The sequence below is a fragment of the Lygodium microphyllum genome, chromosome 11, assembly GCF_053477565.2.
Source record: "Lygodium microphyllum isolate KBCC chromosome 11, Lygodium_microphyllum_v1.1.10, whole genome shotgun sequence".
NCBI lineage: Eukaryota > Viridiplantae > Streptophyta > Polypodiopsida > Schizaeales > Lygodiaceae > Lygodium > Lygodium microphyllum.
Window position 1 is genome coordinate 24,526,793 of NC_141145.1, and position 27,875 is coordinate 24,554,667.

Below are 27,875 nucleotides of genomic sequence, written 5' to 3' on the forward strand. Positions count from 1 at the left end.
AGTATTGCATCCAACCCACTAGGTTGGAAATGTCCAAGGTGGTGGGGATGTTAGGGGTGAGCACAGTGGGTTCAGCGGAGGGTGCCATGAGGGTGGGAATAGGATGGAGGTGTGCTTTGTCTTTTCCTTCTGGAACTGTGGGCGGTGCGGGTTCTGGTGCCTGCGTGCTTAGGCCCTTCTTCCCTCGGCTAGTTCCAGGCTTCTGGATCATCTGCCCTGCATTGCTGCTCGATGGACAGGCGTGTGGCCTTGGCCAAGTCCTCCTCTTCCTTTCTTCTTGACTCCTCTTCCTCCTCCGTAACTCTTATTTTTCTTTCCTTTTTGGCCTTTTTGTATTCTTCCTCTAGTTTCTCTTTTTCTTCCTGCTCTTCTCTTCTTCTCCTTTTAGCCTCTTGCTTTGACGCATTTTTAGTTCGCTTGACTTGCTCTATTGTTTCTTCTTCTTCCTACTTCCTCTTCCTTTCTCTTTCCTCGGCCTCCCTGAGGGATTGTCTTTTTGCTTTTTCCAAGTCTTCCTTCTCCTTCCTGCAGCCTTCATCCTGTTTATTTTTCTTCTGCGCTGCCTTCTTCTTGGTTTCCTTAACATGCTTTTTACCTTTCTATTCTTCCCCTTCTTCCTCGGTCTCAGTCCTGTCATTGGACCTCTCCTGGTGTTGATGAGGGGGTGACCTGTCAAGCATTTCCCCCTCCCCCTCTTCTGCATTCTGCGTCTCTTTCACGGCCTCCTGGATGAGCGCTGTTAAGATGCTCCCATAGGCGATGAACGAGGCTTTGGAGGATGCCTTCTTTCTTTCTGCGGCCTTAGATGCTGGGGATTCTCCTTCTGCGGGCATGGTTCCTAAGGCTAGCGCTCTAGCTGCCTGGTTGATGGTTTTGTGCACGTAGCCGTTCCAGTCGACTTTATGCAAGGTATGGACTGCCACATTCTCCAGTATCGGCACAATGATTTGGTGCATCAATGCGTTGTAGCGCTGGCTGGAAAAGAGCGCATGTATGAGTTTCGCCTGCAACCTGGTTTCTGCGTCGGGGATATCTTGGATGCTGATGCCGTCGTTCGTCAGCACGTCCTCCTTCCTCATCCCCAGCATGGCGTACACGTCTCTCTTTTGCTTCTTTTCCATTTTTGGTTCTAGTCCCAATGCCTTTTCCACCAAGACCGGGGTTAAGCGAACCAATACTTGCTTGGCATTCTGTCCCATTTTTGGTTCTAGTCCCAGTGCCTTTTCCACCAAGACTGGGGTTAAGCAAACCAATACTTGCTTGGCATTCTGTCCCCTTCCCACTGTGACGGTGCCGTATTCGTTGTCGGGGTTGTAAGACCTGAGAAATTCCACACAGCTTGTGTGGTCAGGTTCTTGTACGAATCTTTCCAGGTACTTGTTGAAGTTGCAGCTTTCAACGACTCTCCTGGCTACCTCTTCCTTGGCCACTAATCCTTCTATATTATGAATAGTTTGGAATTTTAATTGGTTTTAGGTGCGGCTCTCCAGGGTGATGTTGTACTGTGTTCTCTCCTCTTCCGTGAATGGAAGCCGGTGGGCTCGGTCTTGTTGCGACATTTTTCGTTCCTGTCATAAACCAAAATTTTCATTAGTGCTTTCCACATAGTAATTTGTTGATTGCTGAAAAAGAGAAGCTCTATGCTTTTTGAATGAATTCATTAAGAACCCTTGTAGATTTTCATTTTCAGCCTTTGACTTTTTTCTCGTTTTTCATAATATATGTTTATATGTTTTACTAATTTTGATTTGGTTGGCCTAATTTGATTCACCTTATATGTTTCACTAATTTTGATTTGGTTGGCCTGATTTGATTCACCTCACTCACCTCCTCCCCTTCTAGCTTGAGAAGAATCATTCCTAGGATTTAGGGTCAGAAGGGCAAGGGCGTTTTGGCATGGTGGCGTAGGAGTTACTTGTGAAGGAGCCAATCATAGAACTGGGGGTTGTACTCTAAGTGAGCGTTGCAGTCCAGATCAGAGGGTTGAATCCCCACTTGCATGATGTATGTGAGAACATCTGTTAGGAAGTCACCAAAGTTGACATGGCTAGCAATGTGTAACTCTTCCTCAGTCAACAAGCGGTCGAGGTAGGGATATCCTTTGATGTGTTCTTCCATGGGGCGGCCCCGAAGAGTGGTTGATACTCGATACGAGGTTGGCGCGACATATGTGGGGTCATATTCCACTGTTTTGATAGCGCGGCGCTGCTCACTGTTGGTCATTATGCGGCACCCTTCGACTTCCCATTGTAGCCTAAGAGTGTACCAATGCTTCAGGAATGGGGAGTCAGTATCAGTGAGTTTTGATAACACTGTGATTTCTTGATCAGTGATACAGAAGTGGTTCGCTGATCGTATGATGTGATGAGGCGCTGCTTGATGGCTTGCTCCCTGGATATCTCGCTGTTGAGTAATTCAGCCAGCGGAGCAAGAAGCATTTGCAAATGCAAATTTAAAGGTTTCCCAGGAGCAGGGCATGGTTTGAACTTTAGTTGCAAAGGGTTCCTCCAATAATCCTAAGTCCAAGCAGTCGCGAATGCGAATTCAAAGGTTTCCCAGGAGCAGGGCATGGTTTGAACTTCAGTTGCAAAGGGTTCCTCCAATAATCCTAAGTCCAAGCGGTTGTAGCTTAGTGCTAACGACATGAAGGTGGTATCTAGTCGTTTAATGCATTCCACCACATCATCCTTGGTGTCCTCAGCGAGGTCGACATCTAACACTAAAAAGGATTTGCGTTCATAGGAGGGCGTAAGGCCAATGGGTGGTCGCGGTTTGCTAGAACTAGCGCTAGTGGCAACGACGAGTTGCAGTTGGGTGTGTGCTTGAGTCTATGGTTGAGTTGTTTGGATTATGGGTGGATTAGGAGCAGCCAGGACAGACGGGCTGCTGCATTCAGGGTGGATTTGGGGAGTTGGGTTGACTTGGTCGGGTGATGACTCATGTGATGGAGTCTGTTGTTTGGGCCGATAGGCTTGTGTGACTTTCTTGGGTTTAGGCGTGGATGAGTCAGATGGTTGTGGTTTTTGAGAGCGCTGCGGCGAATGGTTTGGAGGGTTTATGGGACTTGGGTTGATCAAGCTTGAGGGCGACGTATGAGTAGCGCCTTTGGCTGTGTAGGCCTTAGGGATCCACAGCCAGGTGTTGCCCATGTAGTAGCCTTGCGCATGCAAGAGGGTTTTAGGGACCCATCTTTGCTTGATCATGCGGCGCTTGTTGTAACTACGTCCTGGCCTCTTAGATTTAGCGCTTTTGGTTTTATGAGGATAGGAGCGGCGATTCCTAGGTGGCAGTTGCGGCTGCTTAGGCTGCCATTGAGATCTAGGCTGTTGGGCTTTGGGTTTTGCTGTTGCAGGCTGTGATTCATGAAATCTGGGGGGTGGTGGTCGCGCACTACCCCCCTCCTTGGAGTTGGTTATGGATATTTCTACCGGTGGCATTGCGGACAATGGTGAGGTCACGCGGCCCTTACTGAAGGCTGTGACAATGCGAACGTTGCCTATTGCGAGGTGGATGCGCAGTGACTCATAATCAACATTGCAGCGAGTCTACTTTTTGAAAGTTCGCCCCAGCAGCGACTCCGTGCCTGCGTGTTTAGCATTTGGCAACACGTAAAAAACCATTGGAACAGTCTCAAACTTGATAGAAATGGCGGCTCTGCACTTGCCGAGAAGTGCATAGGAATGGGCCCCATATGGGCTTAATTTTGCATTAGTGGGTTGAAGTTGTGGTCTGCCAAGTTGAGTCCAATGATCGTGAGTTAAGACATTGAAGTCTGCTCCCTTGTCGATCAAGGCATTGAAAGCGCATGTTTGTTTTGCAGTCCGTAATATGGAGATATGCGGGCTCTACGGTTTCCTCATCCTTATCATCAACCTCCGTGATTGTGGCCACTCGTACCTTGACAAGCAGTTCTAACATCGGGGGCTCATGCAAAGGATGGGTGGGAGGGTAGTACTTCTTGATACGATAGCCATTGAAGAAGCCTATGCCCTCACCATCTAAGGTCTTAGCTCGTCATTGCTTGTGCGGCTGATCGCACGAACCTTGAAAGGTCCAAGACCTCTAAATTTCATTTTCTACTTGTGCTCCTTAACTGAGTAGAGGAGCACTAAGTCGCCCTGTTTAAAGTTGCGTTGCTTGACATGCTTGTCAAACCAAGTCTTGCGTTGGGCCTTCTCACATATAAGCGCATGGGTGGCTAGAAGGTGAGTCTCTGAGAGGCGCTCGAGTTCGACCAGGCGCTGCGTCCATGCCTCCTTCCTTTCCCATCATTCTTGAAGTGCTATTCTTAGGCTAGGAACAAAGATTTCTAATGGTAGAACTACTTCAGTTCCATAGGTTAGCCTGAAGGGGGTTTGACTGACAACGGTTTTATAAGCTGTGCGGTAGGCCCACAAAGCTGCCATTAGCTTGTTGTCCCAGTTGCTGCGCGAGGCTGAGACCACCTTGGTCACGACATGGATAAGAATCTTATTCGTGGATTCTGCCTGGCCGTTTGCCTAAGGGTATTGTGGCGAGGATTTGCGATGGATAATGAGAAAGGTGGACAGGAGATGTGCTATCACTTCGTTGATGAAGTGCGTGCCTTGATCACTGACCAGTTCGATGGGGCAGCCGAATCGTGAGATCACCTGCTCCCATAAGAACTTGGCAATTGTCCTAGCATCGTTTTTTCGTGTTGCTCTTGCCTCTGCCCATTTCGTGAGGTAGTCCGTGGCCACAATGATGTATTTGGCCTGTGAATACTGGGCCGCAGGACTGATGGGTCCTATGAAGTCAATTTTCCATTTTTCGAAGGGTTGTCGTGCGATAACAGGGGTCAACTCCATCTGATCCTTGCGAATAGGAACTTTTGTCTGTTGACACTCGTCACAATGCTTGACGAATCGGGCTGCATCGCGAAAAAGCGTGGGCCACCACAGTTGGATTGCAACACTTTTCGTGCTGTCGTGTCTCCGCTAAAATGCCCTCCAACTGCACTGTGTGCTTCGAGAGCACATCGTGCATCTCATGTTCGCATATGCATTTGCGCAGCAATCCGTCTTGCCCCAGCCTGTAGAGTTGGCCTGCGATCAGTTGATAGGGCTGGATCTTAAGGATTAATCGCCTAAGTCGGGCTTTTTCTATTGGTCAATCAGGTAGTCCGTGTTCAAGCACTTGGACTATATCATTCGCCCAATATGGCATTATATTAGCCTTGAATAAATCTCTCTCGCTGGACAGGGTAAAGAGATGGGCGTCGAGTAATTCATCAACAATGCCTTGTCCAGTGGCCTCTCCCATGGGAATGCGCGACATATGGTCAGCCATGTAGTGTTGTTTTCCTTTTTGTACAACCACAGAGAAATTGAGTTCAAAGAGCAGAAGGAGCCACCGAGCTATGTGTCTTGTAGCGCAAGGTTTGTTTACGAGATAGAGCAGGGCTTGATGGTCCACAAAGAAGGTAAAAGGTATGGCCAATAGATAGTGCCGAAATTTCTTCACAGTAAACACCATGGCTAACCCTTCTCTTTGTGTCATTGAGTAGTTCATCTTCGTCTCAGTGAGTTGTCTGCTAGCATAGTTCAGTACGAACCGCCGATAGTACCCCGTATGGCCTAGGAAGCATTGAACTCGTAGTTGATTGGGGGTGGAAGGTCGACAATAACCCTGACTTTCAAAAAGTCCGTGGCAATGCCGTTCTTTGACACCAGGTGCCCTAAGATGCATCCATGCTTTACCCAAAACTGGCACTTTAAGGGGTTCAAGGAGAGACAATATAAGTGACACCGCTTAAAGACTGTGCGGAGTTTGTCTAAGAGTTCGGTCCAGGTCGAGTGAACACAGAGGTCATCGACAAATACTTCCAACTCCTTGCGAAGCATGTCTTTAAAGATGGTGCACATGAGGCATTGGAAGGTGGCAGGGGCATTAGTCAACCCGAAGGGCATGAGTATGTAAGCAAAGATGCCCCACTTAGTGGCGAAGGCAGTCTTGTGCCTGTCCGTAGGATGCACTTGCACCTGGTTGTACCCTGAGAACCTGTCCAAAAAACTGTAGGCTTCCTTGCCCGCCACTCTCTCAAGCATGTGCTTGGTGTACGGTAATGGATAGTTGTCCCTCTTAGTAGCAGCGTTCACCTTCTTGTAATTGATGCACACTTAGATTTTTTCATTCTTCTTCATCACAATGACTATGGGTGACACCCAGTCTGTGTGTTTAATTTCGTAAATGAATCCTGCTTTCATCAGCTTATCAATCTCCTCTTTGGAAGCATGAGCATGTTTTGGATTCATAGGGTACGGTCACTGCTTGACTGGCATCGCGTCTGGCATCATGGGTATGTTGTGAGTCACGACACTCGGATCTACCCCCTTAAGCTCATCTAAGGACCAGGCGAGCACGTCTATGTACTCTCGCAAGAGAGCGACAAGACTCGTTTCTTCTTCCTCAGTCAAGTCATCGGTAATGAATACCAGTCGGGGTGTTTCCCCTTCCTGGGCTAGGTTCATCTCCTTGGTCCCTCAATTGGTTCGCTCGTTTGCCCTTGATGCTTGGCACCTAACAGAACTACTACCCTATCCCCTTTTGTGAATTTCATAAATCGTTTAGGGAGGTCCTGTGATTTTCGTTGTTCTTCCATTTGCGTATCCTTGGGTTGTTTTGCCTTTTTCTGCCTTAATCATCTGTGCCTCAGATGGACGGGTAGATCCCCCTTGGTGCGTCTAGCCGTAGGCGGCCTAGGGATTTTTGGATCACTATCCGAACTAATCTCTGACTCAGAGTTGAACTCCCTGCTGTCGCTAGAAGAGGTGGTCTCCCTTGGTGGGCGCAGTTCGGATGACGACTCTGTCCTAAGCACTAATGTCGTTCTTGGCTGGGCTAGGCCTGCTTGCTTAAGATCTATGGCCCCTATGTGTTCCAATTAGGCACAATCACATTCCATGTGCATAACTCCTTGCTCTATCCTGAAGATACTCTTTTTCTGTGGCTTGGAGTCTGCTCGTATTTGCTCTATTTCTTGCCCCTCAGTGTCGTAATCCACTGTGTCTACCTCATCCTCGCTTCGTCACTGAGGGATTGGCAGTCTTCGTATTCATCATGAGAGTCCTCTCTGTCAGACTGCTCGTCATCTCCTAGGGCTTGGTATATCTCTTGTCATTGGTCAGGAACTAGGGCCCAATTATACATGAGGTTTAAGTCATGCACACTGGCTACTATCATTTCTAGTAACTCCTCTTTTTAGAGTCTTGATGCTGATGTTTTTGGAGATTCTCCTTTCAAAGCAGAAAGGCCCAGCAAACCCTTCCGCTTCTTCCTTGCAGTTGATGGGCACGACATGAGCTATAGCTCAAATAGTCTTGAGTTTTTCCAAAAAGGTACATTGCCACTTGGATTCACCCAGGAGATCCTGGAGTGGTTTGAAGTTGGTAGCTGGATTGCTAGCTAGTTTGTCCGTTAAGTATTCCAGCATCTCCTAGAGTTCCCTTTTGTTGGTTGGGACTTGGAAGTTGAAAGGTTTAGGTTTCCCCCGAAGGGTTCCTGCCATCATGCAGACTAGTGCGGAGGGTGTGTCGTTAGACTTGCCGATTGTTTTGATGGCTTGCTCATATACCTCGTGATCAGAGAACAGCAAGTCGATTGTAGTGAGAACGTGCATCCAATCCTGCTCGTCCTCTGGGCATGGGATATACTTGGTCAAGGGCCCATAGGAGCTCTTGACCTGGGTGTTACCCTTAAGCATAGTAGAGATGGCATCTAAATCGACCGGTGAGGTCTCCCAAGTGTCTATCTCTATTCTCACGGCGTTCGTTCTATTGCCAAGGAAGATCAAGCCGTTACCCCAATCTTTGATGACTCTAGCGTTGCGCATCCAGGGTCAGCCTAACAGGATATCGTAGTCCACTCCCTTCATGACTATAAAGTCCACAAAGAATAGGACACCTACGATCTTCACTAGTCAATTCTTAAGCACCCCAAATGGCTTGACTCTCATACCGTTTGCTAATGTGACATTGATCTTAGCAGTTTCGACAGGCAGGTTTTTCCAAGTCTGAAGCACCGCGTGGCTAAGCACACTAACCCCAGCTCATGTGTCCACGATCCCCTTTCTCGTTGTATCGCCTAGGGCTAGAACCGGTAAGATCGTATGCATCTCGGAACCTTCCCAGAAGGCATTGACGTGTAAGGATTTAGGCATAGAGTGCAGCGTCAAACTTGGTATTTGCATCTCTACATCATGGTCATGAGGGTCTGCCATGACCTGCTCTCGTGACCCTTCAACCCACTGCTTAAGATCCTGCCATAGGGTGGGATGCTGCCTAAGCAGATCGCCTAGGCTAAGTGTTACAGGGGTAGTCACCAATGTGGTCAGAGATCGTTGGATGCTCGTCTCTCTCCTAACCTGGATCGTCCTGACCAATGGCCGTGCTGATCCGCGGTTTTGTAGCACCAAGGCTTGGCCTTAGCGGCACTGCTTGTGGTGCAGTTGCTTCTCCTGACTTTGGTTGAGGAGATGAGGTTGGTGTACTTATGCTGGAGAGGTCATCGATTTTGTCCTCTATACTAGGCTCGGTGTCTTTTAGATGCTCTTGAGTCTCCTTCATCCATTCCTTCACTTTTTCTATGGCCTCTAACTGTCGCTTCGGATGCGGGTATTCCCCTACCTTAGCGCTTTCCTTTTCATTCGTCTTAGGTGCTGAAGTCTCTACCTCTGTGTTAGAGACCTTCTTTCCAGCAGGCAGAGTTGTAGCACTCTCCGTTTTTAGTGCGATTTTAGCTTCCGACCTTTTCTTCTTCCACCTGCGACTTTTCTTCCCTATTGAAGCTACGTCAAGGTTGCTAGGTCCTGGCAGTGATATGCTGGCTTGCTTTGTCTGGGCACGTGTCATGACCTATAATGAAATTGGTGTTGTCTCCCCATCGAGGTTCTCGACTCCAAACAGCCCCAATGGGATAGATAGTATGTTGGCTGAGCTAGAAGACGGCTTTCGCTTTGGGCAATCAATGAAGAGATGAGTGATTTCACACTCAGCACACCTTTGGTCAGCCTTGTCTCTGTTTTGCTGCTCCCTTTCAGGGTAGCGTGATGAGACATGACCTGGGTGACCATAAGTCTGCGTCTGCCCTCCTAGGCCTCTACCTCGTCCTCTTCCTAATGCCATCACCGACATGGGGTGATAATCCATGAGGACAGCATTGCCCTCATCGTCCTGCGAGATGTAAGGGCATATGTAAGCTTCTTCCTCATTTGGTTCTTCCACATAGTGGATTGGCACATCACTTGATGCCAGGAGGCATATTCCACGGTGGATTCCGTGCCACGGTGGATTCCGTGAGGTTTTACGGTGGATTCTGTAAACTTAGATGACCGGGGCTCATACACAAAGAGGATTCTTTGTGTGAGAAGTTGATGGGGACGCCTGTCCTTTTCGGGCATTTCATTAATTTAGTGTGTACATGGGTGATTCCATAGCGGGTGATTCCGCAAAATGCATATTAAATTAATAAACGTTTATGAGTTTAGAGTGCACACTCGTAATAAATTAAGGTTAGGATTTATTTCTAACCAGTTGATTTATTTATGTAGCTGAAGACTGCTAGGTATTCACTTTTGTCGGTTTAATTGTATTATTTTACTAACGATTGTGAATGCTTCAGTTGATGTGTAGAGATAGCAGCAGTGGCGGAGGAAAGCATTGGAGTTTAGCGAGTATTCGACCTTTGGACTATATTTTGATAGGCGCCACGCCTATATTTTGTTATGTCTATAGAGACATCGATTATTGATTATTATTTTGTATGCGCCTATGTGCACGGATATGTTATTTCTATTTGGACATTGAGATTGGGCGTGCTAGACTCTATGGGCACCGTCCATTAGCTTTACTTTCCTATTTTTGTAGAAAGCAAACTCAAAAGCTAAAAGCTTGTCATATTTTTGTAATTGGGCTATTATTGAGCATGAAGATTGGAAATATATATTAAATACATGCTTTGTGAAGCGCTCACACAAGGCATGGGGGAGATTGAACCCAATTTGTCTCTTGCCTCTTGTCGTGCATGCTTTTACATGGGTTTTTGTGCAAAAAGGTAGAGTACTTTGTTCTTGGGGACCTTCCGGGATTCACCACGTGAGCTATCCGCGACCGATCTGCTCACCAGTGGTATCAGAGCGGAGCAGAGATCAAGAGCTTCCAATCGCTACCAATCTCGGGCGAAGGCGGAGCTCCAGGAACAAACGGGCTCTACAGTCAATCTCGTCGCGAACCATCGATACAGGCAGACTTCTGGCGATCAAGAACCCCTGTTTCCACTGTCAGATCGCGAAGGACCAAGCTCTGCAGGCGGAGGACCACACAATCATCTCCATCAACAAGTTGTTGAAAACCAGTGAGAAAGCTCTTAATCCTCTTCACTAAAAGCTTAATTACAAAGCTTTAAAAGCTTAAAAGAAGCTTAAGCTTCTCCAAATCATCTCGAAACATCAGAAGACCCCCCGAAATTGTCGCGCGGCCAAAAAACGCCCCCCCCCTCACGAAATCAACGACGGCCTGTTTAGTCCACCATTAAGCTATTAAGCTTAATTACCCAAGTCAAATTAAGCCAAGTTCTGCAAATCACACAAGACAAGGAAGTCCACAAACTCCAGGTCCTGCGCTATCAAAGTCAAGTTCAGCAAGTCGACGGTAATCAAGTTCTGCAAGTCGGCCTAAGTCTAGCAAGTCAACAACTCTGCAAGTCTGCTAAGTCTGCAACTCTGCAAGTCAGACTAAATCAGAACTGACTAGTGCTTAAAACTCCTAGAAGACTTGTTCCTATGCAAAAACTCTGAACTGGAAAGTTGTTCGCAGCAAGTTGTTCTACCTATCTACAAGTTCCTTGAAGTACTTTCAGCAAACGGAGACAGAAATATTGCAGAATTTTTGAAAATTGAAGAAGAAATACCCAAAAATACATAGCCTTGTAACCCCAAATTTGAGCTACGCTCATCCCGCTAACTGATTTTGAGTGAGAAAGGTTTGTTGAGTTTTACAGGATGACTACCCCACATATGGATGATCCTATGGCTGAAGACGACCTACCCGAGCCTACCATGGAACAAAAGCTGGATCTAATCATGCTACAATTGGAAGAAGAGCGAAGAGCTAGGCAAGCCTTGCAAGCGCAATTGACAAAGCTACAAGGAGCGTCCACCGACAAAGAAGAACCTCAAGCTGAAGATTTGATTCGCCGTACCATCGACGCCACTCTTGAAGCACAAACCATTCGCAAGGAATCCAAGATAAGTAAACGAAGTTTCAAGTTCCGCACTTTCAATGGCATAAGAGAAGGAAAGACTGTTTTATCATTCATTAGCCAGTTTGATGACTATTTCCATGAGGAAACTTATCCCGAAAAAGATAAAATCAAGTGTGTTACTAATCATCTGATAGACAGAGCATCACTTTGGTGGACTGTAGTCCGCAAGAGCATAGAATGTCCTGCTACATGGGAAGATTTCAAGAAGAAGTTCATGCAAAATTTCCTTCCACCGCAATTTCATGAGAAGGCTATCAAGCAATGGGATTTACTTCAACAGCGCGATCGTGAGCCTATTCCACAGTATACAGAGCGTTTTTGGAATGCACTCCTACAGCTACGCATGCTTGAAGACGTACCAGAGACGACGCATAAGCGGAAGTATATGTCTGGACTTCTTGGACATTACTACGCTGAAGTGAACATGTTCAAGCCTGCTACCCTTGAAGACGCCATCTCCTTAGCTCACGACACTGAAGATAAGTTACGCGGAAGAGACAGACGACCACAGCAATTCCAAGCCAACGGTAATTATGGATCTAAACAATTCAATTCCAATTTTAGAAGGTTTAATCCAGGTCGTTTCTCATCACCATCTTTCCGCAAGAATTGGCCTAAACCACCTGCATTACCATTCAATGTCAATCCAAATCATAAGCCTATTCCACAAGCAAATCCAAATATACCCAGACTACCAGCCATTGCAAATAATGTAACCAAAGCCAAGCCAATAGTATGCTACAAGTGTCACCAGCCAGGGCATCTCGCAGCAAATTGTCATTCAAAGAAGCCATCAGCACATATCAACTACCTTGGAGCTATGGACGAAGATGAGCATGAGAATATGCCAGATTTCACTGAAGCAGAAGATGATCCTACTACTACTTTCGACACTTTACCAGGTATGCCTACCTCACATTCATTGTTGACTATGAAATGTATGGTGCATGGAAAAGAAAGAACTATATTGCATGATGACGGTAGTACCCATGACTTTATTTCAGCAAAATTGGTAAAGGAATTAAAATTGCATATTGTACCTACGCATTATCGCATAAAAGCTGCATTTTTAGGCACTAGGTACAATGGCACACAAGAAGTACAAGATTTAGAAATTCAAATTGGTCCATATATTGAAAGAAGAAATTTCTTAGTTGTTCCATTACAGTCAAGTGACATTATTTTAGGAATGCCATGGAGACACCAGCATAATCCAAACATAGATTATTCTACGCACATAATGAATATTAATTTTCAAGGAAAATCTATTACATTATTTGGTATGCATGCATCTCATATTTTTCCACTGCTTTCGCATACTCAAGCAAAACGTGCACTACGCAAGAATACTAAATCATATCTCATTTGGGTGAATGAATTGCACGCAAAGGAAAATCATATGCACCCTAGGCATAAGGAATTTCTTGCATATTTTAAGGACTGTTTTGCAGAAGACCTACCACCAGGTTTACCTCCATCACGTCCAGAAGACCATAAGATTGATCTAATTCCTGGCACGCAACCACCTTGCAAAGCACCATATAGGCACAATCAAATAGAGCAAAAAGAAATCCAGAGTCAAGTTGAAGAATTACTAAATAGAGGCTTAATTCGACCTAGCAGTTCTCCATTCGGTGCACCTGTACTCTTAGTCAAGAAAAAGAATAATACTTATCGTATGTGTATTGACTACCGAGCATTAAATAAGATCACTGTAAAGAATAGGTATCCTATACCTAGAGTTGATGACCTTATGGACAAACTGCAAGGATCTTCTATATTTAGTAAAATTGACCTTAAGTCTGGATATCATCAGGTGAGGTTAGATAGATCCGATATATTTAAGACTGCATTCAGAACACAGTTTGGCCATTACGAATTCTTAGTCATGCCATTCGGATTAACTAATGCACCTGCTACCTTCAGTGGAATGATGAACCGTATCTTTCTGAAATATCAATATTGTGTGATTGTTTTCTTTGATGATATTTTAGTGTTCAGTCAAAGTGAAAAAGAGCATTATGAGCATTTATCATTAGTTTTTCAATTACTGAAAGAAAATCAATTGTTTGCAAATCCTGAAAAGAGTGAATTCTTTAAGACAGAAATAGAATATCTAGGTCATATTGTATCAAAAGAAGGAATAAAAGTTGATCCTAAGAAAATTGACGCAATATTGCATTGGCCTATTCCTAAAAATGTACATGAATTACGCTCATTCCTTGGTCTTGCTAGTTTCTATAGGAAGTTTGTACGTAATTTCTCATTACTTGCTTTACCATTAACAAAACTTCTTAAGAAAGGAATTGTTTACCAATGGACTGAAACTCAGCAGAAATCCTTTGATTTACTGAAACGTGCATTAACCAATGCCCCTGTTCTACAATTGCCTGACTTCAATAGACCATTCTTTCTAGTTGTGACCGATGCTAGCGGATCAGGAATAGGAGCCGTATTAATGCAAGACAACCATCCAATAGCATATTCTAGTTCTAAGCTGAAACCCTCTGAGCTCAAATATTCCACTTATGACAAAGAACTCTTAGCAGTTGTACAAGCATTAAAACAATGGAAGCATTATTTAATGGGTTCAGAATTCATGATAAAGACTGACCAGCAAAGCATTAGACATCTACTTAGCCAACCCCAAATTTCTGACCGTCATATCAAATGGGCTTCATTCATTCAAAGTTTCCATCCTATCATTCAATACCAACCTGGAAAAGAAAATGTAGTTGCTGATGCATTGAGTAGAAGACCTGCAATTCATAATATTTCTATCATATCTTTTGATTCTTTGATTGCTATGAAAGACATATATCACCAGGACATTACTTTTTATTCTGATTGGCAAAAATTAGTTCAAAATAATTTCATTCCTGTTGATTCATTGTCATATAATGATGGATTTATGTTCTTTGAAAAGAGACTGTGTGTTACTATTCCATTCCGATCTTTTGTTTTGAATGAAATTCATTGTCCCCCATATCAAGGTCATAGAGGTATCATTTCTACATTACGCATGTTAACTGAAGATTTTTATTGGCCGCATATGGATGCAGATGTATCTAATTTCGTTTCTGAATGTTTGATTTGTCAAAGAATAAAGAGACATCATGGTAAATAGTATGGATTATTAATGCCTTTGTCTATTTCATCTAAACCTTGGGAACATATTTCTATGGATTTCATTACTGGTTTACCAAACACTAAATCTAACCATGACATGATTTGGACAATTGTAGATAGATTTAGTAAGCAAGCATATTTCATTGCATGTAAGAAAACTTTAACAGCATCACAAGCAGCATAATTATTTTTGAAAACTGTTTTTACTAACCATGGATTGCCAAAAGTGATTATTTCAGATCGAGATTCTAGATTTTGTAATAATTTTTGGATTACACTGTTTGCAAATCTAGGCACAAAGATTGATTTCTCATCTGCATTTCATCCAGAAACAAATGGACAAACAGAAGCCACAAATAGCACCATTCTAGATCTTTTACGTGCATACACTATCTCTAAACCTCAGACATGGGATACTCATTTACATTTATTACAGTTTGCATATAACAATACGCCGCACACATCTACAAAGAAAGCACCTTTTGAAGTTATTTATGGATATAGATTATCTATACCTGTTGCATCTTTGTCTAATAGAATTCAGAGTGCTGATGATATTGCTACTATGCATAACAGTATTTTTGATGAGGTTAAGGATATGATTGCTAAAGCCCAACAATCATATACCAAACAAGCCAACAAGAAAAGACAAGCCATGAATTTCAAAGTTCATGATTATGTTTGGCTTAGAATAGAAAAGCGTAGACTGCAAAGTGTAGATAGACATCCAGTTGTCAAATTAGCTCCTAGATTCTATGGACCATTTAGAATTATTCATAAGATTAATGATAATGCATTCAAGTTAGAATTGCCATCTCATTGGAAAATTCATAATACATTTCATATTAGTTTATTGAGACCATTTAGAGGCCAATTACCTATCCACCCTGTTTATGAAAACCCACCTTTATTAGAGGAAGAGACTGAAATACTTGAACCAGAAGCCATCATAGACACCGACTACATGACCACTAGAACTGGCCGAAGGTATTCTAGATATCTAGTAGAATTTAAGAACCATCCTGTAGAGGAAGCACAATGGATGCATGCTAGAGACTTAAATGCTTTCCCCACTCTGTTAGCTCCACATTGAGCTAATAGCAATTGAGGTCAATTGCTATCCCACCCCGGGGGTATGATGCCATGAGGCATATTCCACGGTGGATTCCGTGCCACGGTGGATTTCGTGCCACGGTGGATTCCGTGAGGTTTTACGGTGGATTCCGTAAACTTAGATGACCGGGGCTCATACACAAAGAGGATTCTTTGTGCGAGAAGTTGATGGGGACGCCTGTCCTTTTCGGGCGTTTCATTAATTTAGTGTGTACATGGGTGATTCCGTAGCGGGTGATTCCGCAAAATGCATATTAAATTAATAAACGTTTATGAGTTTAGAGTGCGCACTCGTAATAAATTAAGGTTAGGATTTATTTCTAACCAGTTGATTTATTTATGTAGCTGAAGACTGCTAGGTATTCACTTTTGTCGGTTTAATTGTATTATTTTACTAATGATTGTGAATGCTTCAGTTGATGTGTAGAGATAACAGCAGTGGCGGAGGAAAGCATTGGAGTTTAGCGAGTATTCGACCTTTGGACTATATTTTGATAGGCGCCACGCCTATATTTTGTTATGTCTATAGAGACATCGATTATTGATTATTATTTTGTATGCGCCTATGCGCACGGATATGTTATTTCTATTTGGACATTGAGATTGGGCGTGCCAGACTCTATGGGCACCGTCCATTAGCTTTACTTTCCTATTTTTGTAGAAAGCAAACTCAAAAGCTAAAAGCTTGTCATATTTTTGTAATTGGGCTATTATTGAGCATAAAGATTGGAAATATATATTAAATACATGCTTTGTGAAGCGCTCACACAAGGCATGGGGGAGATTGAACCCAATTTGTCTCTTGCCTCTTGTCGTGCATGCTTTTACATGGGTTTTTGTGCAAAAAGGTAGAGTACTTTGTTCTTGGGGACCTTCCGGGATTCACCACGTGAGCTATCTGCGACCGATCTGCGCACCATCACTCACTGGATGGGTCACGTAAGGACCAGGTGGTCTGGGTATGCCAGTAGGGTTTATGTCCATCCTTAGAACAGCTGGCTTAATGTCGTTAGGCGCAGGAAGGGCTAATGGGGCTTCCCTTCTGAAGAATGGCTACGGCCTGTTTACTAGGTGTAAGGTTGGCCGTAGGGTTGCGAATACGGAAGTCTTCTTGGTAATCTACAATGCATGACGTCATGACCGAACCTACCGCAGTTAGCACAAGGTCTTGACCTAGGGTCTTGACACTCGGCTGGCAAATGGTTTCCCCCACAGTACACGCATTGGACGTGTGGGTGCGTTGGTCGTCTCAACATGTCTTGCAACCTAGCTAACACCATCTTTACATCAGCCAAGTCTTGGTTCGTCTCGATGGCCTTCCCCTTATCTTGGGATGATGGGACCAATCTCTCACTAGAGGCTGATGCTCTCTCTGAGCTTCGTGAGTTGGTCTCTTCTAGGTTCACGCTCCTAGAGCTCCGCTCCTTCAGCTGATCATCGACTTTGATGGCTTCCTCAAACACTCTAGCTAGCGCGTCTCGCTGCAAGCTCGAATTGCCTGCCAAAGCCTTATATAACTCCTCATCGCGAATTTCGCTGATGAATACAGTCAAAACTGCTCTTTCAGTTGGTCGCTCGCCTATAGGGATCCTCGTGAAGAGACTCCTCACGTGGGTTACGTAGTCGTGAATGTCCTCCTTCTCTCTCTGCTTGACGTTCATCAAGCGTACTAGTAGATTGTCGGAGTATCCAGGCTCTGCAAATCTCTTAATGAAGAGATCCTTGAGGCCACTGAAGTTGGCTCGTTCTGCGGCATCTAGGCTTGTATACCAAGTCCTTTCCTTGTCACATAAGCAGAACCCAAACGCTTGAGAGCATTGAGTCAGGTCGTTGAGGCCGTTGGCTTCACAGACTTGTTCAAACTACTCTACAAAGCTGTATGGATCGTTGTGGGGTTGGTATTTGTTGAGTTGCTTGGCAACGATAGGGATTTTAGACTGGCTCTTTGAGCCTTGGTTCGCTCCTAATCCTACGAGCAGAGATGTCGCTAGTGCGGCAGCGCTTTGCTGTGCTGCCGTGTTATCTAGCAGCCGCTTCATGAGAAGCTCGCTCAACGTCAAGTCTCCTTCTAGGGCTCTCTCGTGATATGTTCGATTTCTTCCTGCTAGGTTCAGCACTCCCTGCACCTCATGCAACTCTGTGCTTTGCCTTTGGCTCCTAGCCTACTGGTCCCTATTGTGTTCGACTATGCTTTGCAAAGCCTTGCGGGCTAGTTTCCTCTCTTCTTCTAGGTCTGTGATGATAGCGTCTGCTGTCCTGCTGGGGTGCTCATACCGGGCGAGTGCATCGTAGCTGCTGACTAGCTGGCTGAATAGCCTCCGGGAAGACGTTCAAGTCGAGTTCCTCATTAGACCTATGGTCTAAGCCTTCTTCTGCCATAGTCGTGTTGTTGTGCTACGCCAAGCTGTTGATCAGGTTGAGTGGATTTATCAGATCCACGTCGTTGACGCCACCTGCTTGGTCCTACTTCGCACGTCGATGGTTTTTCTACGTCTTGGGTCCTCTCCTACTGGTGGGTTCCTTGAGTGGTTTATCTGAGTGAGTTCCTTCAGTTATTGAATACAATTCTTAATTTATGGTCACTCAGCGTGCGCGTCGCTCCTAGTACACTTGTGCTCAACCAGGCTTTCAATTTCTTTAGATGCATTTAAGTGCGGAAATTCAAGGTGAGTGCAGCAAATAGCCTCGAAGCGTCTTAGGCACTCTTGCTTTGTTTTTGGGCCTAATAGGCTTGTTGGTCAATTTTTTGGCCGCCTTGATAGGGTTTAGGGTCTTTCTAGTATGTTGCCTCATTTGTTCTTGGCCAATTAGGTTTTAACTGCTCAGCGCTTGGCATCTAGGTCTCTGGGTCTCGCTGCTACCTACTTCAAGCTGCCAAGCAGCTGCTCCCTATGATTCCGTCTATTCCAAGTGCCAGAATCGACTTCTGAGCGTCAGAAGGACTTTAGACAGTTTGCGCTCTTGAGCTCCAGCCGGGTCAGGTCAAATTTCTAAGAATTTGATAAAAATTTCCACTCGGCCCAACTGGTCCAAATTGCAGGGTCCGAGTGGGTCACTCGAACAGGCCGAGGTGCATGGGTCGAGGGTCGAATTCGGCACTTGGATAGGGTAGGCTTGGATGGGTTGGCTCGGACGGCGGGCCGAGTGGTCAATTCGGACAAGGTCACTCGAACGGGCCGAGGCACTTGGGCCGAGGGCCAAGAATGACACGTGGCCGAGGGCCAAATTGGTCGATGGTCCGAATGGTCGACTCGGACAGGCCGAGTAGGTGGGCCGAGGGCCGAATAGGGTTTCAGGCTGAGTGGGCTGAGCGAAAAAAGGGCCGAGGGCCGATTCTGGGACTCGGTCCAGAAGTGATTGTTCGGACGGGCCGAATGCGGCGCAAAGTCGACAGCGAGAGTTTGATTTCGGTCGTTTCTTGCGATTTACTCAATCGTATCAAGCACAAACCTCCAGATCCTATCTAGGGGTGTAGGGGAAGGGATTCATATACCTGGATAGAGCGGTAGGCTCGTTAATGGTGCGATCGGATCAAATCAGGCGATAACTCTCTCTCTCTCTCTCTCTCTCTCTCACTGAAATGGTCACAAATGAGCTCTACCTTGGCCTCTTGGCTCTTATGCCCCTTTCCGGGTATGGTGTTGATGCCCCCAATCACTCACTTGCCAATCTTAGGCATCGCAAGCGAGCTTTTTGCCAAGTTTTGCACGATTTTTGCCCTGTTTTGCCCTGCTTTGCAACAGTAAACCCTACCCCTCTCCGGTGCGATTTCCTAATCCTAACCTACTCTAAATGCAACAAGAATCGAAAGCAAAGAACTAAAATAATTTCTCCATGTTTCCCAATCATCAAACAAACAAAATATACCAAAATACTTACTTGTTTTGAAGATCAAAAACATCCAAACTTCCTACCTATCTCAAGCTCTGTTTCGGAGACAAATCCCTTACTTCGATGCTCGATATGAGGCGTGCAAGTGCTCGAGCTTGAATTCGTTGGTCCCGGCAATGGAACCAAAATGTGGGAGCTTTCGCTCAAATGCCAAGACCCACGGACCGCTTATTGTTTCAAGCATTCCAAGCGAGCTCTAATGGCTATCTCTCACCTAGTCGACACGCCGTCGATCCTATGAGTGTAGTGAGCTTACCTTGATGCCGATACGAGTTGCCTCCTCTCACACACACACTGGTAGCTCCACGATCCTAGATGCGAGCTCAAGCATCCTCAAGCCTCTTCCATCTCCAAGCTCCATCCTCCATAGCCGCACGCACAAGAAAAGAGAAGAGAAGAGAAGAAGAGAAGAGGAGATGGTGAAGAGCTTCACCCTCTTGATCCCTCACTCTCACACACTCACTCCCTCACACTCTCACACTCCCTCTCTCAAGAGCACACACAAGCAAGAAGATGAGGAGAAGAGAAGAAGAAGAAAACTCTTGTTGCCACACACCAAAAGAATGAGCTCTCATTCAATTTTTGAACTTTATGTATACAAACCCTAAAATCTTATGGGCACCCATCCCTTTTTTACATGACCGGCCCTTGTGGCAAGGTCTTTTTTCCATTTCCCTCTTCTAGCCTTATGCCTCTAGCCTACACTCATCTGGTATTTTACAATTAGCATAGGAGGGAGCCTGGCACTCTTTTACAAGAGTTTTTCGAGTTTTTTGAGGGGCCCTTCATTTAAAATTGCACTTTTTGCCCCGGCTTGGTTTTGGAGGTCGCATGCGTGTCTTTGCTCTTTTTCCATGTTTTTTTATGCTTTTTTCTTCTTTTTTCCGCCATCTCGACCTGGGCCATCTCCATTTGGGGTTAACATCTCACGTCCTTTCTGATCCCATATTTTCTAAGCTTTGATTTGTCATATTTTCATAGAACCTTAACACATATTATATTTCTTTTTCAAAAGGTACACTATTTCTATCATTGCCATTTATCTAAAATTTTCCATCCACTTCTCACGTCTTCTAAATAGTACATTGCTATTTAATTTAATTTAATTTCTTCTAATTTTAATTAACTCATATTGGTTTTCCATCATCATTAATAGTTTTCTTAGTCAAATTTCTTTTGCATATGTAGAAAGTTATAAATTTTACTATAGTTTTAGCTTTCGTCAATTAATACGAATAACTCAAATTTGTTAAAAATGACTCTTGAATCTATTATACTTTCACTTTGATTTATCCATCGAACACTTCATTTTACTAAATCATTGACGATAAAATTTTATTGATAAATTTTCCATCATTTTCTTTAAAATCTCATTAGTAATTTATGTAGCATTTTCTCTCATACAACAATTTGATATTGAGTCATCCACATTTCATTTAATTATTATTTAATAATGATTCTATTTGAGTTTTATTATTTTAATGATAATTTTATTTTAATTTTACTAACATTTGCCTAAGTATTTTAATTATAAATTAATGTTTAAATTCGATCAATGCTTTACTTAAGTATTATTATTATTTTATTGGTAAATTTTACTTTAAAAGTCTTAATTATTACTTAAATAAATTAAACTGCTAATCTTTATGATTAAACTATTAGCATTTTTCTCTTTTACGAAAAAATAACACTTTTCTTTAATTTACTCACCCCATTTATGAGTTTTCTAAGAATATTTTTATTTTTCATTACTTAAAATTAATGGATTTGTTATGTTATTATTTTTATTCATTATTATGTTTATAAATTCTTTCCTAATTTAATATTTGACTATGCTAGAATGTGAATTATATTATAACAAAGCAAGAGAACAAAAATGTGGCTATTATCTAGAGCATTCACATGTGCACTTGCATCATTTTGGTGGTCGATGATGGACCTATAGTGGTCGAGGGACTCATGACATCCAATGATCTTCTTGATGCGATTGAGAAAGGGGGGTGAAGGATTAGAAAAGAGAAAAATGGTTTTTGCATGTGTGGTATGGAGTGAATTTCTCCTTTGATCCCAATATAATATTCGCCTTTGTGAGATTATTCTCCACATCAAAATTTTCTCATTTGCTTATGTCATTCTCTCTCGCTTTCTCTTTTGTCTTTCTTCCTCTCTCTCTCTCTCTCTCTCTTTCTCTACATGTTTGCTCTCTTTTTCTCTCTTTCTCCCTATTCTCTTTGTCTCTTTCTCCCAAATCTCTTTCTTTCTCTCTATTGTATTGATTCTTCTCCTCTGTGTGTGTGTGTGTGTGTGTGTGTGTGTGTGTGTGTGTGTGTGTGTGTGTGTGTGTGTGTGTGTGTGTGTGTGTGTGTGTGTCACAAATACTCAAGATTTGGTAGCCTCATACTTCTTATTTTTATATCCATCCTAGGAGGGTTTTAATAACGGAGAAAGGGTGGATTTGTCAAGGTTTTGAGGGGAGGAGCGGGGGTACTGCTATCACATGGGGGAAGGGTTGGATTACCATGTGAAGATGAGGAGGGGGAGATGGAGAAATATGATGATGAAGATGGAGATAGGGAGTGGGGGGGGGGGAGGATTTGTCCAGTAGTAGGGGGGAGTTGGGGGGACATGCCCCAATGATTTGGGGGGTTGGGGGGGATGATTGGGAGAGGGAAACTCTTCAAGATGGTAGCCCATTATTATGGGCCACTTTCCCCCCATTTTATCTTCTTTTAAATCACCCCATTTACTCAACTAACATTTGAGCCTTTTGTTAAAGATCATATTCAAATAATAACTTACTTATTACCTTAATATACAAGTTAGGTTGTGTATGATATTTTCCCAAGTTTTCATTGTTCCTATTCCTTAGTAGTGAGTTGGTTCATGCACGAATTTTAAGTATTTTCCTCGATATGCTTTTGCAATCTTGTAGTTTTGGAGTTTGTGTGCATACATCTAGTATATTAACAATGATGCAACTTGGAGTTCAAAGCGTGCATATAACAAAAAATCAAGATATCAAAAGAAGGGTGAATTTATGAAGAAAATTAGCATGGCATATTTATAAAAACACCAATATGCTAAATAGTATGTGAACTAGCTTTCTAGATGTTATAATAAACATCTCAATTTACCTAAAATGTAATAATTGTTGCTAGATATTTTCAAGTCTTATTATTATCTCCATATTTGGGCAGCTCTTTTAAATGGATATAGATAGCTTATAACCCAAATTTGAATAATCTACCAAAAGTTATGCCTTCACCAAATGAGGATGTCAAGCTGTCTAGTTAAGACCAAAAATTTGGAGTAACTTTAGCTCTTTCTCATCAAGACTCAACTAGGGTGCTGAGCCATCCACTTAGGACTATAAGGTGGCTAAATGTTAGGAGTAGCTTCACCTCTCTCTCATTGAGACTCAATTGGCTTTATATCTAGTTGATTTCCTAAAAGAACTAAGTTACGATGTGTGAGATATCATTGAGATCATTGTAATAGCTCATCAACTCCTTAGCTTATATAATCTTCCAATAGTGTGTAGTCATTGTAAGTCAACTCATTGTGTAGTCTGAGTACTTGTCTCAATTCTTTTATTTTCTTTTATAGATTTTGATATCATAATAAATTTGAGTACTTGTCTCAATTCTTAGTTTTAATTGCTCTTATTTAGTGGTCTACTCTTTACTCACTAGCTTATGTTGAGCTATCAAACTCGCTAGATTATCTTGAGCTATCGAATACTTTTTCTTGCTTACCTAACAACATTTTAAAAAAGTTAGATCTTTAGGTTGGGAAGTTTTTCTTAGCGTATCATTGAGCACATGATAAAATATTCACACGGTGTCAAGGTTCTTCAAGCTCTTAGTAGCCTTTTATCTATCCAAATGTTGAAACATTTGTTTGTACATATGTAAAGGTGGTGTCTTCTTTGTTTGCAAATGTAATATGAGCTATACTTTAGAGTGTGGAGAGATGAGTATGATGAGTGGGATGGATAAGAACCTAATTTGGTGGGCCAACCTAGACCAAATACAATGTATTGGATGTACTCATTTGCCCATATGAAGAGGCACAAGCAATGCAATTGTGATCAAGCCTTTCCTTTTCCCTTTAAATGAATGCTTCATTCACTTTTCCTCCTTGATCTCTTTATTTGGTATCAGAGCCACACCCTCTTCTACTCTATTCCATATTCTTTTTCTCTATTGCATGCTTTTTATCTACTTGTTTCCGCATCTTCAAGCCCCTAGCTCCTATCCTCTATTCTTAGTGCCATACTTAGCTCTCACTCTGTTGCCATGATTTGTCTATCGAAATCATATGTTGATAAAGCGTAAGTAGTAGAAGCAAATACATGTTCATCTACTCTAGGTGTGGTATTATGATTGAAGGGTTTGATGAAGAAGAAAATACACCTACCGCTCCGTGGATCTCAACACAATCTCTTAGCTATTATTATAGAAGTGGTGCACTATGACAGATATGAGAGAAAATAGTTTCCCCCATTCAAAGTGCTCAATAGAGATCTTTCACCTAAACCCTACTATAAGAATGCACACCTATAATAAAGGACAAGTTTTCAAGCATTATCATCATGGAGGATAGGCTAATAAGAGTGTTGCACATATACACCTTGTCTCATCTAAGTCTTCCAAGAAAGAAAGAGAAAGATCGATAGGTAGCAAGGAAGGTAGTGTGACAATTTAGATTGAGTTAGGAGAGACAATCATGACCATAGTAATCCCATCTTTCAAAGGAGAGCACCAATGCCACATAATCAATAACATCAAGGGTGGTAATAGACATGCTACACATTGAAGTTTATGACCCTCCAAAGAAAAAGCACTAACTCCTCATGGGGAGTAACTCTTAGAAAATTATCCATATCACATGCATTTGACCCCTATAACAAACCACTTATATAGTTTTTGGATGTAAATTTAGTACCCCTAATACAGAAAATACTATTCTAATTGGATCGCTTCATATATACATATTTATCTTTGAATTCGATCACCCCTTATGTAAAAATTTATAGATTTATCTCATGATTTTAGGTTGCAAAAGAAAATTTATCTCATTGATTGACTTACTTGATAAATATAATGTAAAAAATTGCCACCTTATGTAGTTCCCACAAGCACTAAAACTAGTAGAGGTATCCAACCTATTACATGTTTAGAGGATTAAGAGTATTGTGATGCTAAAAGAATTAGGAGGGTATTTGGTATCTCAACCTTCACATGGAGAAGGAAAAATTTCCATGTCCCAAGGCATTGTTGAGAAATACCATGAAATCTTCGACCTAGTTCCATATCCAACCATACTAGAACTTTCTTACATGCAAAGCTTAGTAGGGTTGCAATTGTGGTAGAAATACCATAGCTAACAATAGGGAAGGACCAATTGAGTGAAAGCCAAAAGGACAAATAGAAAAGTAGACAACTCAACTACCTAGATTGCATTGTAAAAGAAATTCCTTGAATATGTACAACATCACACATAGAAAGTCCTGGAGTTAAGGTGCAATTAAGTAGATGATTATAATCAAGTCATAGAGACGAATTGAGAAGAAGGTATTGTTTCATTAGCCCTAATTATATTATCAAAGTTCCACTATCTTTAGCCATTGTGCTAAATATTAGACTAAAGTTAATATGCAATGATAAATAATCAATCAGACAACATCTAATAGTAGCCTTTCCCCCACTCTAAAGTAGCACTTGAAGTTGAGCTAGTGGCAATAATTAGAACCATTTTAAAGCTAGAGCTAGGGAGTCTAGAAAGGAGAGGTGTCTATTCCAGTAGGATGATCATATCAAAGTTTGACATATCCTATAGAATAGTGAGACAAATGTACTAATTATATAAAAGAATTCTCATATAGGTTACCATATAGAGGAGACATATTGTGTGGATTACCAAACAACATTGGATTGAGTTGGCCCCTATTCCTACTATAAAAGAAAGTTGGATTGAATTGACCCCTATTCCTACTATAAAACAATGTCATGGTATTGAGGATGTTGTCTAGGTGTCATTGTTTTATCATCAAGGACTATACTTCAAAGCCAAAATTTGAGGTTGTATTTTATTGCTCCATGATCACAAGAAACATACAAAATACCATTGCCAACACACTCATTGCCTACAAGTGAATGTGGAAAAAGGGGAATTTTCTAGAGAAAACTTTGATCCTAGTAGATGTATCGTGTATAGGATCAACACTCAAACAATACAATCAATGTGAATCAATAGGGAAAAACTATAATGGAAGCTTGGACTTGGCATAAATGTTATATTAGCAACATTTGGGGGTCTCTCTAAATTATGCTATGTAAAGTCATAACAAAACACTCATGATGAAAATTATTTTGTCTCCACCTAAGCAACAACTTAGAAAAGGCAACACTTCAAGAAAATATCAATTTTGACCAAAAGGAAAATGAAGAATAAGAGGGATGACTGGTGGAGTATCCAAATGGAACATAACCAAGTTTGTCAATTTTGAATCGTTCACCTCTATTGTGGAAGTTGAGGATTGAATTTAAACCATAGTACCATGCAATATTACGGTGTATAGAATAGGAACAGAATATGTTAGCTTGGAGAATATACTTGATGGATCCAAGGTAATTCTCCTAGAAGAGTGTCTACAATCTTGAAATACTATATAGCCAAATCACAAACAAAAGCTTAACAAAAAAGAATATAAGTGAAATTTTGGGGGTAAAAACTTGGACAAATATGCTAGTTTACAATGTTGCAACCAATGACCAAGGCTAAGATATAATTAGACTAAATATCATTACCACCTACATGAGCACATGAGTTGTTAACCAGTAGACGAACAAGGTGGAAAATCTGGAAAAGCTAAAGTAGAAGGCAAAGGCCAAGGGAAAGTGAAATTGAAGACAAAGGTGCACAAGGAAAATCTAGAAACACAAGAAGCGCAGAAAAGTCCTGAATAAGGGAGAAAGGTGCACAAGGAAAAGCGCAAGTCAATACTTTTGTAAAAGAGCGCAAGCACATCATGATTTAATTTAAGGAGCACCGGGCTCTCACCCGTGCAATTTGTAAAGGTAGATGGGCGGTAGGAAGGAAGGTAGGATTATAGGAGGACAATGGGAAAAAGGGCCTAGGCCATGGCCGGCCATGTAAAAAAGGGGATAAAGGGATGACCGCCCAAAAGGGATTTAGGGTTTTGTATATAAAGTGGAAAAGTGAATGAGAAGCTCATTCTTGTGTGTGGCCAAAGCTTCTTCTTCTTCTTCTCTTGTTTCTTGCCTTCTTGCTTGTGCTTGAGTGAGGGATTGAGGGAGTGTGAGGGAGTGAGGGAGTGAGTGTGTGAGAGTGAGGGATCGTGGAGAATAAGCTCCCCATCTTCTCTCTTCTTCTTCTCTTCTCTTCTCTTTTCTCGCGTGGCTATGGAGGATGGAGCTTGACGAAGAGGGCTTGAGGTTGCTTGAGCTTTCTGCAAGGATCGTGGAGCTACTGGAGTGCAAGAGAGAGGAGGGAACTCGATCGAGCATCAAGGTAAACTCACTACACCCATAAGGTAGGAATTGCGCGTCGGCTATGTGAGAGGTAGCCATGGCCGCTCAGCTTGAAACGCTTGATCAATAAGCGGCCCATAGGTCTCCGGGTAGAGCTCTATAGCTCCCCTTCCTTTTGGTTCCATTGTCGGGACTAACAAAATTGAGCCTCGAGCACCGTGCGCATCGAATCGAGCATAAAACTAGGGTTTGCAACCCGAACCGCTGCTTGAGATAGTTAGGAGATTTATGAGGTTTTAATCCTTGAAGCAAGTAAGTATTTTGATTTGTTGTTGAATATTAGAGTAGGACCATCCATCTCCATCTTTGTTTTTGATTTTTGTTGCATTAGGTTAAGATTAGGATAGGAAAAAGAAGGAAAACAGAAAGGGTTTTGTTGCTGCTGGAAACAGGGAAATAGGGGCACAAATTCTGGAGTGCCGTTCGATTTAACCACCACAGTGATTCCAGGTATATCTAGCATTTCCTTGTAGTGTTTTGCACCTATTTGGAAGGCATTGGATGATTCCATGGAGTAGGCACTGAGCTTGAGTCATCATGTGCAACTCGCGGGCTGTTGTCTGCGCAGTCGGACCAAGTTGTTTGGGTCCGATTCCTAGAATTGGACCACCTGATTTCTAGAGTCAGTCCGACTCTGAGAATCGGACCACCCCATCTGATCCGATTCCAGCAGTCGAGACCCAGTGCCAAAATCGGATCACGTGTCCTAGTCTCAAAATCGGACCAACTGCAAGGATCAGACCACTTTTCCTAGTGTGAGAATGGGACCATTGGTCCTAGCACCATAATCGGACCACTCGTCCTATCGCAGGAGTCGAACCTTCCTATCCAACTTGGAAAATCAGACCAAAATAGAAAGCAGAATGTCTAATTTTCACAATCGGACCACCCTCTCTGATTCTCAAA